Raw genomic sequence first — 12,240 nt, forward strand, 5'->3', positions numbered from 1 at the left:
CTTAGTAAATCTGTATTTTGCAGATGACCAATGCGTGATGTTGCAAAATCAAGCAAAAGTAAAAGAGCCTTTGAAAATACCAGATATAGCAATGGATTTTCACAGTAAAAAAGTGGATTGATATGGTTTCAGGTTCCAAAATGTTACTATCCTTTAAGAAACTACTATTTGGCCTAGCATAGTAGTTTGGCTTACTCCTGTAATCCCAGCACTTTGGAAGGCTTAGGTGGAAGGATAGTTTGAGTTGAGCCTGGTCAACATAGTGAGACCCTGTCTCTATTTATTTAAAAAAAAAAAGAAACTACCATTTGTTGAGTTTTAGTGTTTACCAATATCCACAGTTATCTGAAAAGGTTATTAAAATACTTCTCCCTTTTCCGACTAGATTTTCATTATATACTTAACCAAAATGACATATAGCAACAGACTGATTGCAGAAGTAACTGTGAGAATCCAACCATCTTTTATTAAGTTAGACATAAAAGAGATTTGCAAAACGCAAAAAAAAGTGTTACTTTTCTCACTTTTTGGAGGGAAAGTAATTTTTGTTGAAATGTTGTTTATGTTAACTTGTAATGGGCTCGTTTTAAAATATATTAATATTTTAACATTTTGAATGTGGTAAATGTGGAAAGATAAATTTCACATAAAAGATCTTTGGCGTCTTCAATAATTTTAAGGGTCAAAAAAATGAGAATCATTTGGTCAGTCCTGTGTTTCTGCTCTTTAAATCATTCAAATCTAACTCCCCTGGGGAACACTGGGAGAATTTATAAATAGTTGGAGCTGATGGAAGAGGCAGTGACCTGGGGAAGAGTTCTAAAGCAAAAAAAAGCTTACTTTGAATACGAACTGGGATATTTACAAACTGTAGCCTTGAGGAAGTTAGTCTTTCTAAACCACTGTTTTGACCTTATCTGTAAAATACAAACTTTAGAGCTGATTGATTACAAATCCTAGAGCTGGTTAATGCCTTTGTCATGATATCAATATGGTAACATTCTGATAGATTCCTTGGTATTCTTGTTGGTGATAAGCCATATCCACAGAACTTTTCTTTTTTTTTTTGAGATGGAGTCTCGCTTCATTACCCAGGCTGGAGTGTAATGGCTCAATCTCGGCTCAGTGCACCCTGCGCCTCCCGGGTTAAAGTGATTCTCTTCTTCAGCTTCCTGAGTAGCTGGGATTACAGGAGACACACGCCATCACACCCGGGTAATTTTTGTATTTTTCCAGAGATGAGGTTTCACCATGTTGGCCAGGCTGGTCTCAAACTCCTGACCTCTTGATCCACCCGCCTTGGCCTCCCAAAGTGCTAGGATTACAGGCGTAAGCCACCGTGCCCAACTGAAAAACATACTTTTATATGTAATGAAGGGGAGGAAAGCAGAAGAGAGACACTAACCTATTGCTAGGTTTTAGCAGAATTAAAAGAAATTGAAAGCATAAAAATGGAATTTAGGCAACACACAACTGTCATCGAAGAAAAGCTTTCCATCGTACTAGATATTTTTCTTGGGAAAGGGACTCCTGAATATTGACCCCTTTAGAAAAGAGAACTCGTTGCTTACTTTACTTGTTTTAGTAAGAGCACAGAACTAAATATTTGGGTGTTTCTTGATACAGGATTGGCTACCAGACAAGAAGAAAGTATTTTGAGTTTGGAAATTTTAGGTTATTAAGACTACTTAAAACCCATATGATTCTTATATGTGAGGTACTACAACAGTTAGATGTTGTGAGGGACAAAATGGGCTGTGCAAAAGATGGAATAAATAAAAGCTTATTACATGTTTAACTATAATTAGTTTTATACACATATTAAGTATTCAGCCCTATAGGTTTTCTGGTATTAATCCTTTTTAGAGCCAAAAATTGAAGTAACTTGAAAACATAATTACCAGTTATGTTGAGGATTATCGTCGTTTATTTTTCACCCTGGAACAAGAAAGTGGTGTTCTTAAAATGTTTGTTTTCTATAAAATATTTTTCCTGTTCCAAATGTTCTTTTTATGTTGATTTTTGGGCAGGTATGTACTGGCAGTAAATTGAAAATGTTAGATACCAAATTCTTCATTTCTGGATTCTTCGTTCTTCATTTCTGGACTTTACAGCTATGAAAGAACAAGACAAAGGAATTCAGAGCTTCAAGAACCAAGTATGTTAGGAGAGTTGTAGAAAACAGATCTTTTTCTAATTTTCTTTGAGATGAAGATAGGCAACAGTTGCTGCCCCTTAAATACCTTAAAAGTAGGCAGGTGTATCTGCAGGATTCTTTTTGCTGCTTTTAAATAGTACATTGTTTTAAAAGGTCTGTTTGTAGCTTTTCTTTACAATTATATAGACTTTATTGACTAGCTCATTACATAGGGCCTTAGTATAAAGTAGACTACCATATTCGCCAGCATTTAAGAAATAATCCCCTTCCCCCCCGGGAGGGTATTTATCTGGTACTCCCATATTATGGATTGAAGGATGAGACAAGAGACTGAGTATTGCTAATAGTTCTGTGTGAGCCTGCAGTGTTAAGTAAAACCTATTGAGTGCACAAAAATCGTGTTACAATTACTACAAAATAGAGAAACCACCTAGGTTACCAAGATGTCAAATAATGGATTAATAGAAGAAAGTAATGTACCTCTTTGGTAGCCTACATAATCCACCTTAATTTGTTATTTCTTATTTAACTATTTTTCTGTGTCTTAAGAAATGTATATTAAGTGAAAATGCCTGCATAAAAATAAAAAAGAAATGTATATATACAAGTTATGTGAAAATTGATCGTGGGAATAAATCAAGAAATTCAGCCAACAAGGATACCAGTTATTTAGTAAATACCAAAGAGGTATGGCAGAATGTAGCAGTACAAAATATCACAGCTAAGATATGAGTAGGTAGTTCCACCCCCTCCTACCCCACTTCAGTTTTTATTAAGAAAATTTCACACATGTGAAAAGGGGAAAGAGGCTGGGCACGGTGACTCGCAACTGTAGTCGAAGCACTTTGGGAAGCCAAGGCGGGTGGATACGAGGTCAGGAGTTCAAGACCAGCCTGACCAACGTGGTGGCTGGGTGTCGATGTTAGCACCCAGCTGAACATCGACATTTTTGAAGAGACTATATTAGTTTTATAGAATGTTCCATATTCTGCATTCGATTATTTCCTTCTAGAATGTCCCACCTTCTGGATTTATCTCATTATTTCTTTGTGGTAATACTTAATTTGTTCTTTTATTGCTGTATTTCTTGTAAATGGAAAGTTAAATTTAAATAATGGATTTGAGCCGGGTGCGGTGCCTCACACCTATGATCCCAGCACTTTGGGAGGCTGAGGTGGGTGGATCACCTGAGGTCAGGAGTTCAAGACCAACGTGACCAACATGATGAAACACCATCTCTACTAAAAATATGTAATTAGCCAGGCATGGTGACACATGCCTGTAATTACAGCTCCTTGGGAGGCTGAGGCAAGAGAATCGCTTGAACCCAGGAGGTGAAGGTTGCAGTGAGCTGAGATCGCACCATTGCACTCCAGCCTGGGCAACAAGAGTGAAACTCCTTCTCAAAAAATTAAAAAAATAAAATTAATTAAAATAAATAAATAATTGATTTGATTCAGGTTAAATATTATTGTCAGTAATACTTCATACATTGTTTTTGGCTTTTCTTGTTTATTTGTTTGCCAAAAGATGCCATAAACAAAACAACTGATAAGTAATGTGAATTATTAGTCAGTAGTTTGTTGGCTAATGTTTTTCTTTTGTTTCCTTTGAGACAGAGTCTCGCTCTTTTGCCCAGGTTGGAGTACAGTGGTGCGATCTTGGCTCACCACAACCTCCACCTCCAGGTTCAACTGACTCTCCTGCCTCAGCCTCCCGAGTAGCTGGGATTACAGGCATGTGCCACCACACCTGGCTAATTTTTTTTTTTTTTTTTTTATAGTAGAGACGGGGATTTCACCATGTTGGCCAGGCTGGTTTCGAACTCCTGACCTCAAGTGATCCACCCACCTCGGCCTCCCAAAGTGCTGGGATTACAGGCATGAGCCACGGCACCAGGCTTGGCTAATGTTTTTCTATTTAAACATATTACGATCATAACCTTTGGCTTTTGAGATACAGAGCTACTGTAACTTTTAAGTTCAACCATAAATAAGATTTTTAAGGAAGAATATAGAAATAGGTTTCCATTTTGTCACTTTGATTCACTGCTCTCTGCAAAAATGATTTGGAAGTTGAAGAAGCAAGAAGAGTTTATATGTAGCAAAAGTAACCTGTAGAGGAATTGTAAAGGGGCCACAACTAGAAAAAATTTAGAACTAGGAAGGCTGGGCGTGATTGCTCATGCCTGTAAAACCCAGCACTTTGGGAGGCCAAGGCAAGCAGATCCCTTGAGTCCAGAAGTTCAAGACCAGCCTGGGCAATATGACAAAACTCTATAGAAAATACAAAAATTAACCAGGCATGGTAGCACATTCCTGTAGTCCCAGCTACTTGGGAGGCCGAGACAGGAGGATTGCTTGAGCCCAGGAGGTCGAGGCTGCAGTGAGTTGAGATTGCGCCACTGCACTACAGCCCAGGCAACAAAGACCCTGTTTCAAAAAAAAAATTTTAATTTAAACTTAAAACTGGTGATTAGACAAAAGAACCTGAAAATTATTTTCACAAAAATTATTCACCAGCCAATATGGATAGTGGCAAACAACCATAAAACCATAATTTTACAGGGTGAACATCATGATGCTCTTGTTTTATTAGGAGAAAATATGTACTTGGGTAAGAACAAGAGTGGCCTAAAAGTTGTCGGATGAATATGAAGATAAAGTCAAGTTTCTGGCTGGGTGCAGTGGCTCAAGCCTGTAATCCCAGCACTTTGGGGAGGCCAAGGCGTGTGGATCACCTGAGGTCAGGAGTTAGAGACCAGCCTAGCCAATATGGTGAAAACTCGTCTCTACTAAAAATACAAAAACTAGCTGGCATTGGTGGCAGGCACCTGTAGTCCCAGCTACTTGGGAGGCTGAAACAGGGGAATTACTTGTACCCGGTAGACGGAGGTTGCAGTGAGTCGAGATCACGCCACTGCACTCCAACCTGGGCAACAGAGCAAGACTCCATCTCAAAAAAAAAAAATCAAGTTTCACAGGCAGGTAATTACAGGATGAAGCAAACGAGGTATATATGGGTTTTATTTAAAAATTTTAACATATGATATAACCATTTGAATAATTCATAAAAACCTTGTTCTGCTTTTGTTGCAGAGTTTTTGAGATGGAGTCTTGCACTGTCACCCGGGCTGGAGTGCAGTGTCGCAATCTGCAAGCTCCACCTCCCAGGTTCACGCCACTGTCCTGCCTCAGCCTCCTGAGTAGGTGGTATTATAGGCGCCCGCCACCACGTGTGGCTAATTTTTTGTATTTTTAATAGAGATGGGGTTTCCCTGTGTTGGCCAGGGTGGTCTTGATCTCCTGACCTCGTGATCTGCCCACCTCGGCCTCCCAAAGTGCTGGGATTACAGGCGTGAGCCACCATGCCTGGTCTGAGAGGACAAATATTTTTAAAAAGAAATGATAGTTCTTTATATATAGAATGTGGGATGATTTTTTTTAAATTGCCCTCGTTTTCAGAACATGTATTCAGTTTGATCAGTGATTTTCAGTCTTGGCATTATTGACATTTAGGGACAGATACTCTCCAGGCTATCCTATGCATTGTAGGATGTTTTGTAGCACTCCTGGCCACTACCCACTAGATAGGTCAGTAACACCTCTCCTCACCCCCACCCTGATTGTGACTACCAAAAATGTCTAGACATTGCCAAATGCCCTCTGGGGGGCAAACTTGACCTCTGGTAAAATTCACTGTCACCTATGAAGATTCCTTATTTATTTATGTCTTTTGTGAACTAGGTTTCCCTTTATGTAAGCTAGGTACAGCTGTTGAATGAATCCCTTCTGCAGATGTAGTGCATAGCTTGGGCTGTGCCTGATATATGTTGGAGAATGCTGGAATATGATGAACTCTTTCAGTGCTACTGGAAATTTTATTGAAGGTTAGAAATGAGCTCTTGTTTTGAAAGTAAAGGTGTAGGCTTTCTGCTGTATCTAAATCTCTGTTTTCCCCTTCTGCCGCCCCCTGCGTTCATTTGAAAAAGATCTCTATTAGCTTAGGAATAGTTGAGAGTTTTGTGTGAAATGTTTGACATGATCTGTCTATATCGTTTGTTCAAGGAAAGATAATTTTGTTTATTTGCTTGTGTGTTTTGTTTGCTTGTCTGTTTTTGAGAACAGGGTCTTGTTCTGTTGCCCAGGTTGGAGTGCAGTGGCTCGAACACAGCTCACTTCAGCCTCCGCCTCCTGGACTCAAGAGATTCTCCCACCTCAGCCTGTTGAGTAGCTGGGACTACAGAGGTGCATGCCACCAACACCCTGCTAATTTTTCTATTTTTTGTAAAGATGGGATTTCACCAAATTGCCCAGGCTAGTCTCGAACCTCTGGGCTCAAACAATTAGGGCCCAAGCAGTTCTGCCACCTCAGCCTAAGAAAAGATAGTCTTGAAAAGTTACTTGCGGACGGGCGCGGTGGCTCAAGCCTGTAATCCCAGCACTTTGGGAGGCCGAGACGGGCAGATCACGAGGTCAGAAGATCGAGACCATCCTGGCTAACACGGTGAAACCCCCTCTCTACTAAAAATACAAAAACTAGCCGGGCGAGGTGGCGGGCGCCTGTAGTCCCAGCTACTCGGGAGGCTGAGGCAGGAGAATGGCGTAAACCCGGGAGGCGGAGCTTGCAGTGAGCTGAGATCTGGCCACTGCACTCCAGTCCGGGCGACAGAGCGAGACTCCGCCTCAAAAAAAAAAAAAAAAAAGAAAAGTTACTTGCTAAAAGGCTTGGTTAAACTAAATGTGTCCTCTTTACTAATCTTTGATCGTTTGATTATATTCTTCTTAAAATTTATCTTTTTAAAATAAGTTTTTAAAAATTTTAATAGAGACAGGGTGTCTCTATGTTGCACAAGCCTGTCTCAAGCTCCTGAACTCAGGTGATCCTCTCGCCTCAGCCTCCCGAAGTGCTAGGATTACAGATGTGAGCCACCACACCCGGCCAGAATTTCTTAACTACATATAAATTCTCCTGATGATCTAAGTATCTTGTTCGGGGAATACATAGTCAGGATAGGATAAGAGGGGAAATAATGAGTAGTTTAATAAATATAAGACTGAAACATTTCAAGTAAAAATTTCAGGAGAAAGAATTTTTTTTAAGTTTCTAAGAAATGTATTTGTGGATGTGAAATGTTTCCATCAGATGATACAAGAGCAAAGTTGAAGATAGCTAATAGTTGGGGATTCGTATGGAGGTAATTTTTTATTTAAAATGAGCAAGAACGACCCTAGCCTTTTATTGTGGTCTTGGAAACTCATTCCACACCAGTATCATTCCTTGAAGAAATGGCTGGTTCTAGGTCTGGGACAGGAAATGTATGAGATGAGCTGACACATCTTTACTATCAGCAAAGATTTTATCAAACGATACTAGGGTGTGTCAGAAGGACTCAGCAGCCAACTGAAGACATTCCCACTGGCCAAAATAGGACACGATGAGTATCTGTAAAGGTAACTGCATGGATCAAAACATATCAAAGGCTGGGCACAGTGGCTTATCCCTGTAATCCCAGCACTTTGGGAATTTGAGGCAGGTGGGTTGCTTGAGTCTAGGAGTTTGAGACCAGCCTGGGCAACATGGTAAGACTCCCTCTCTACAAAAAAATACAAAAAATTAGCCAGACATGGTGGCTCTTGGCTATCCCAAAAGTTAGTTAGCTCTGTGTCCCTAGAGCTACTCAAGAGGTTGAGGTGGGAGGATTGCTTGAGCCTGGGAGGCGGAGGTTGCAGTGAGCTGAGATTGTGCCACTGTACTCCAGCCTGGATAGGACCGCATCTCACAAAAAAAAAAAAAAAAGAAATTTGGATGGTGACTAGATATTTGATATTAAGGGATTATCAATTTTTTAGGCATGTAATGGTAATACAATTTTTTTGTTTTTAAGATGGGGTCTTGCTCTGCTGTTCAAGCTGGAGTGCAGTAGCGCAATCTCGGTTCACTGCAACCTCCGCCTCCTGGGTTCAAGCAGTTCTCCTGTCTCAGCCTCCTGAGTAGCTGGGATTACACACCTGGCTGATTTTTGTATTTTTAGTAGAGACAGGGTTTCACTGTTAGCCTAATTGGTCTCAAATTCCTCGCCTCATGTGATCTGCCCCTCTTAGCCTCCCAAAGTGCTGGGATTACAGGCTTGAGCCACTACGCCTGGCCATACAATTTTTTTAAACTATAATCTTTTAAAGTCCTTATCTTTCAGAGCTACATACCAAAATATTTGTGAATATGATGTTTTAGAGATTTGCTTCAAAATAATATGGGGAAGTGGGGGCATAAATGAAGGAATCCATTTTGAGTTGATAGTTTTTGAAACTGAGTGACAGATACGTATCTGACTAAATTTTTGTATTCAATTAAAATTTGTATCTCATTAAAAATAGCAGAAAAGGAACCACTACAATCTTGATTCAGAGACTCATAGTTGTAGTACGAAAATTTGCCTCTTCACTTGGTTGCAGTATGAGTCCCAAATGTACTGCCCATCTAAGTTTTTCTTTTTTTATTTCTTTTTTCTTTTTTTTGAGATGGAGTCTCGCTCTGTCGCCCAGGCTAGAGTGCAGTGGCACGATCTCAGCTCTCTGCAACCTCCTCCTCACGGGTTCAAGCGATTCTCCTACCTCAGCGTCCTGAGTAGCTGGGATTACAGGCATGTGCCACCACACCTGGCTAATTTTTGTATTTTTAGTAGAGATGGGGTTTCACTATGTTGGCCAGGCTAGTCTCAAACTCTTGACCTCAGGTGATCCCCCTGCCTCGGCCTCCCAAAGTGTTGGGATTACAGGCATGAGCCACCGTGCCTGGCCGTTTTCTTCTTGATGTAGCACTGTATTCACTATGGGCTGGCCTTTAATACCTGAAATTCGCATTTCTATTTGGCAGTTTTGAAATAAAAAATGAGAAATTAAAATGCCCCTTAATTAAGGATTACATTTCAACGTAATTTTTTTTTAGTGTGATAAGTATCCAGGCCTTCATAGCAAGAAATTAGGGAAGAGGGGGAATAAATGCATTATGTTTTTGTTTTGTTTTGTTTTGTTTTGTTTTTCCCCTTATGGGAAAGATTTGGTATAGAAGGAGGTTAAATGTGTGGAATGATAGTTTTGGAAGATCTATTTTTTTTTTTTTTGGTGGGGGGCACATTTTCAGAATCTGAATGTACATGTTAACACTGCATATTTAGTAATTCCTGTGCTCTTTGTTCAAAAATAGTTGAAAGGCTGTCCTTGCCCTGATTGGGGCTTTAAAAAAAAAAAAAAAAGTTGAAAGGAGATTGTATGCCATGGATCACTTGAAAGACCACAGAGAATGGTGGTGTTTCCTGAGAATCTTGATAGAAATATTAAATACTGCATTTTATTATGTTAGTAAAGGTTTCCTTTTAATAACTAGAAAACTAGAAGAAGGATCTAAATTTGCATTTTCTATTTTTGGTTTGCTGAGTATTTGCATTAGGTTGCTGTATCTCTGTTGTATCATGTTTTTGACCCTGAGTTATAGATGCTGAAAGTGAAAGGAATTGATCACATCCTGAGATAGCAAAGTATAGGTCAGAATCAAGGACAGTTTTGAAAAACTTGGCTTCAGTGTCTTTCAGAGATGCTTTGTAGGTACGTTTGTGAAATATGTTCAATCAGCAGACCTAATATTTTCTGAGTTGACAAACCTTATTAGCTAACTCCATCTTCTGTGTTGTTAAAAAAAATGAAAATATTTCCCCATAAGTTGGATTTCCTTTTTTTTTTTTTTTTTTTTTTTTTTGAGACGGAGTCTGGCTTCTGTTGCCCAGGCTGGAGTGCAGTGGTGCGATCTTGGCTCACTGCAACCTCTGCCTCCTGGGTTCAAGCGATTCTCCTGCCTCAGCTTCCCGAGTTGCTGGGATTACAGGCATGTGCCACCATGTCCGGCTACTTTTTGTATTGTTAGTAGAGGTGGGGTTTCAGTTCACCATGTTGGCCAGGCTGGTCTGGAACTCCTGACGTCAAATGATCCACCCTTCTTGGCATCCCAAAGTGTTGCGATTACATGCGTGAGCCACCGTGTCCGGCCAAGTTGGATTTTCTTTTCATTTTGAGTCTTTTAATTTACATTGGATATCTTGGCAGTACGCATACCTAAGGAGAAGAGATATTTTTCTCACTTGATTAAAAAGTAGGACATAAACATCTTTCTTTGCCGTCTTTTCAGATCTACCCTTTTTGGTTATTCCATTTGTTTTTCATTTTTTTATTTTGTAGGGATGGGGTATTGCTCTCCAGCCCAGGCTGGAGTACAATGGCACCACTGCAGTTACTGTAACCTTGAGCTCACTGTAACCTCGAACTCCTGGCCTCAAGCGATCCTCCTACCTCGTCTTCCCAAGTAGCTGGGACCACTGGTGTGTGCCGCACACCTGGCTAATTTTTTAAAAAATTTTGTAGAGATAGAGTCTTGCTATGTTACCCAAGCTGGAGTTCTTTCCATTTCTCTCAAGATCAAATGGAAGAAATTTCAATATTCTTATTAAAATTCATTGCTTTATAAAATAAAGAACTGAAACTCTTAAGGTATTACGAATACTTAAGATAAAAGTACACCCTTTTGGATATGCTGCTAAAATAACCACAGGCATGACATTGAATACCACAATTTGTATTCTGATAGCTCTTCGTATTCCAAAGCAAAGTTTTCATATGTGTGGAGAGTTTGCTTGTCAAACTCTACTTTTGTCAGGACAAAAGTAGGTCCTTGAAAAACATCGGCAGAGGTTATTATCCACAGTTTATATTCATTCTGCTGGGTGTTGGATATTTGTGCATTAATTATCTGTTGCCTCTAAGCTGTCAGAAAGTTACACAGCAAAGAACAATGGAATAAAAGTAAGTATTTAAGGAAAAAATTGTTTAAAATATATTTTGTAGTGGAATTAGACTGGAAAATAAAGGCATGTGTTGTCTTTGTCTCAAAGAATACCTGTGATATGGATTTGATTTCTTTTCAGTTTCTGGCTAGTATTGTCTTCATATAATTAAGCCTGAAAATAAGAGAATTTAAGTTGATCTCTTAGATCTTTTTCTTTCCTGGTTTAGAAAGACAGAAATAATTAAAATAGAAGATGAAAGACCAGTTAGAATCCAGTTAAACACTTTACTCATTAAAACCCAAACTCCTCCTGGCTGTAGCTAAATCACTGGGGCATTGCAAGATATTTTTAATTTTCAAGGGAAACAATGCCATCTCTTGGGCATTTTGCAAACTGCTACTGTCTAGTTGAATGGCCCTAACTAATTATATTCAGTAAACAGAATGGTTAGGTTGGTTGGTTTTGGTTTTCCCTTATGGATGTAGCAGCAGAATTACTAAGTCTCTAAGGACACTTAGAGCTTTTGCAGTAAAGGCTGTGTTTGAACATTGAACAACAATAGTACTCGCTTTCCAACACAAGGAAACTAACCCTTAGTAAACTGTTACTGGAGGGTAGAATAGCAATAACTCTTCGTTTGCATTGCAGAGATACAGACTTTATTATTTATTTATTTTTTTGAGACGGAGTTTCGCTCTTGTTGCCCAGGCTGGAGTGCAATGGCATGAATTGTGGCTCATTGCAACCTCCACTTCCAATGTTCAAGTGATTCTCCAACCTCAGCCTCCTGAGTAGCTGGGATTACAGGCATGTGCCACCATTCCCGGCTCATTTTGTATTTTTAGTAGAGGCAGGGTTTCTCCATGATGGTCAGGCTGGTCTAGAACTCCCGACCTCAGGTGATCCGCCCACCTCGGCCTCCCAAAGTGCTGGAATTACAGGCTTGAGCGACTGCACCCAGCTCAGACTTTAATTTTTTAAAGGAACATGTACTTTAGGCAGTGTTTTCAAATTAAGGATTGACTCTAAAATCACAGTGGAATAGCCTCCAGAATTTCCTAGACTAGATGTACAAGGTAGTAGTAGGACTGGGACTAGAGTATGACAAGTGAGGTTCTCATCTTTGGTGCAAAATTTAAAGGAGTACAGAGAGGTTCAGTAATCATAATAAATGCATTTTAATGCATCATTTTTAAAAGATCAGTGTTAATGCAGAACAATCCATAATGAACAAAATATCTATTTT

The 12,240-nt window shown here is 39.6% G+C and overlaps 1 protein-coding gene across 5 annotated transcripts in view; it reads left to right on the forward strand.

Annotated features, from left to right (window-relative positions):
• The window catches only part of POGZ (pogo transposable element derived with ZNF domain), a 59,656-nt gene that overhangs the window by 3,563 nt on the left and 43,853 nt on the right, over nucleotides 1-12,240 (forward strand). Inside the window, exon 1 of one of the 5 annotated variants that reach the window (XM_033198772.1) lies at nucleotides 1,225-2,158. The exons of the other annotated variants lie outside the window; for them this stretch is intronic. The gene's annotated coding sequence lies outside the window, so the exon portion shown is untranslated. Of the gene's footprint in view, nucleotides 1-1,224; nucleotides 2,159-12,240 lie in introns of those variants that run through there. 5 annotated transcript variants of the gene reach the window in all.

The sequence above is a fragment of the Trachypithecus francoisi genome, unplaced genomic scaffold (assembly GCF_009764315.1).
Source record: "Trachypithecus francoisi isolate TF-2019V2 unplaced genomic scaffold, Tfra_2.0 Lachesis_group5, whole genome shotgun sequence".
In the NCBI taxonomy this organism is placed as follows: Eukaryota; Metazoa; Chordata; class Mammalia; order Primates; family Cercopithecidae; genus Trachypithecus; species Trachypithecus francoisi.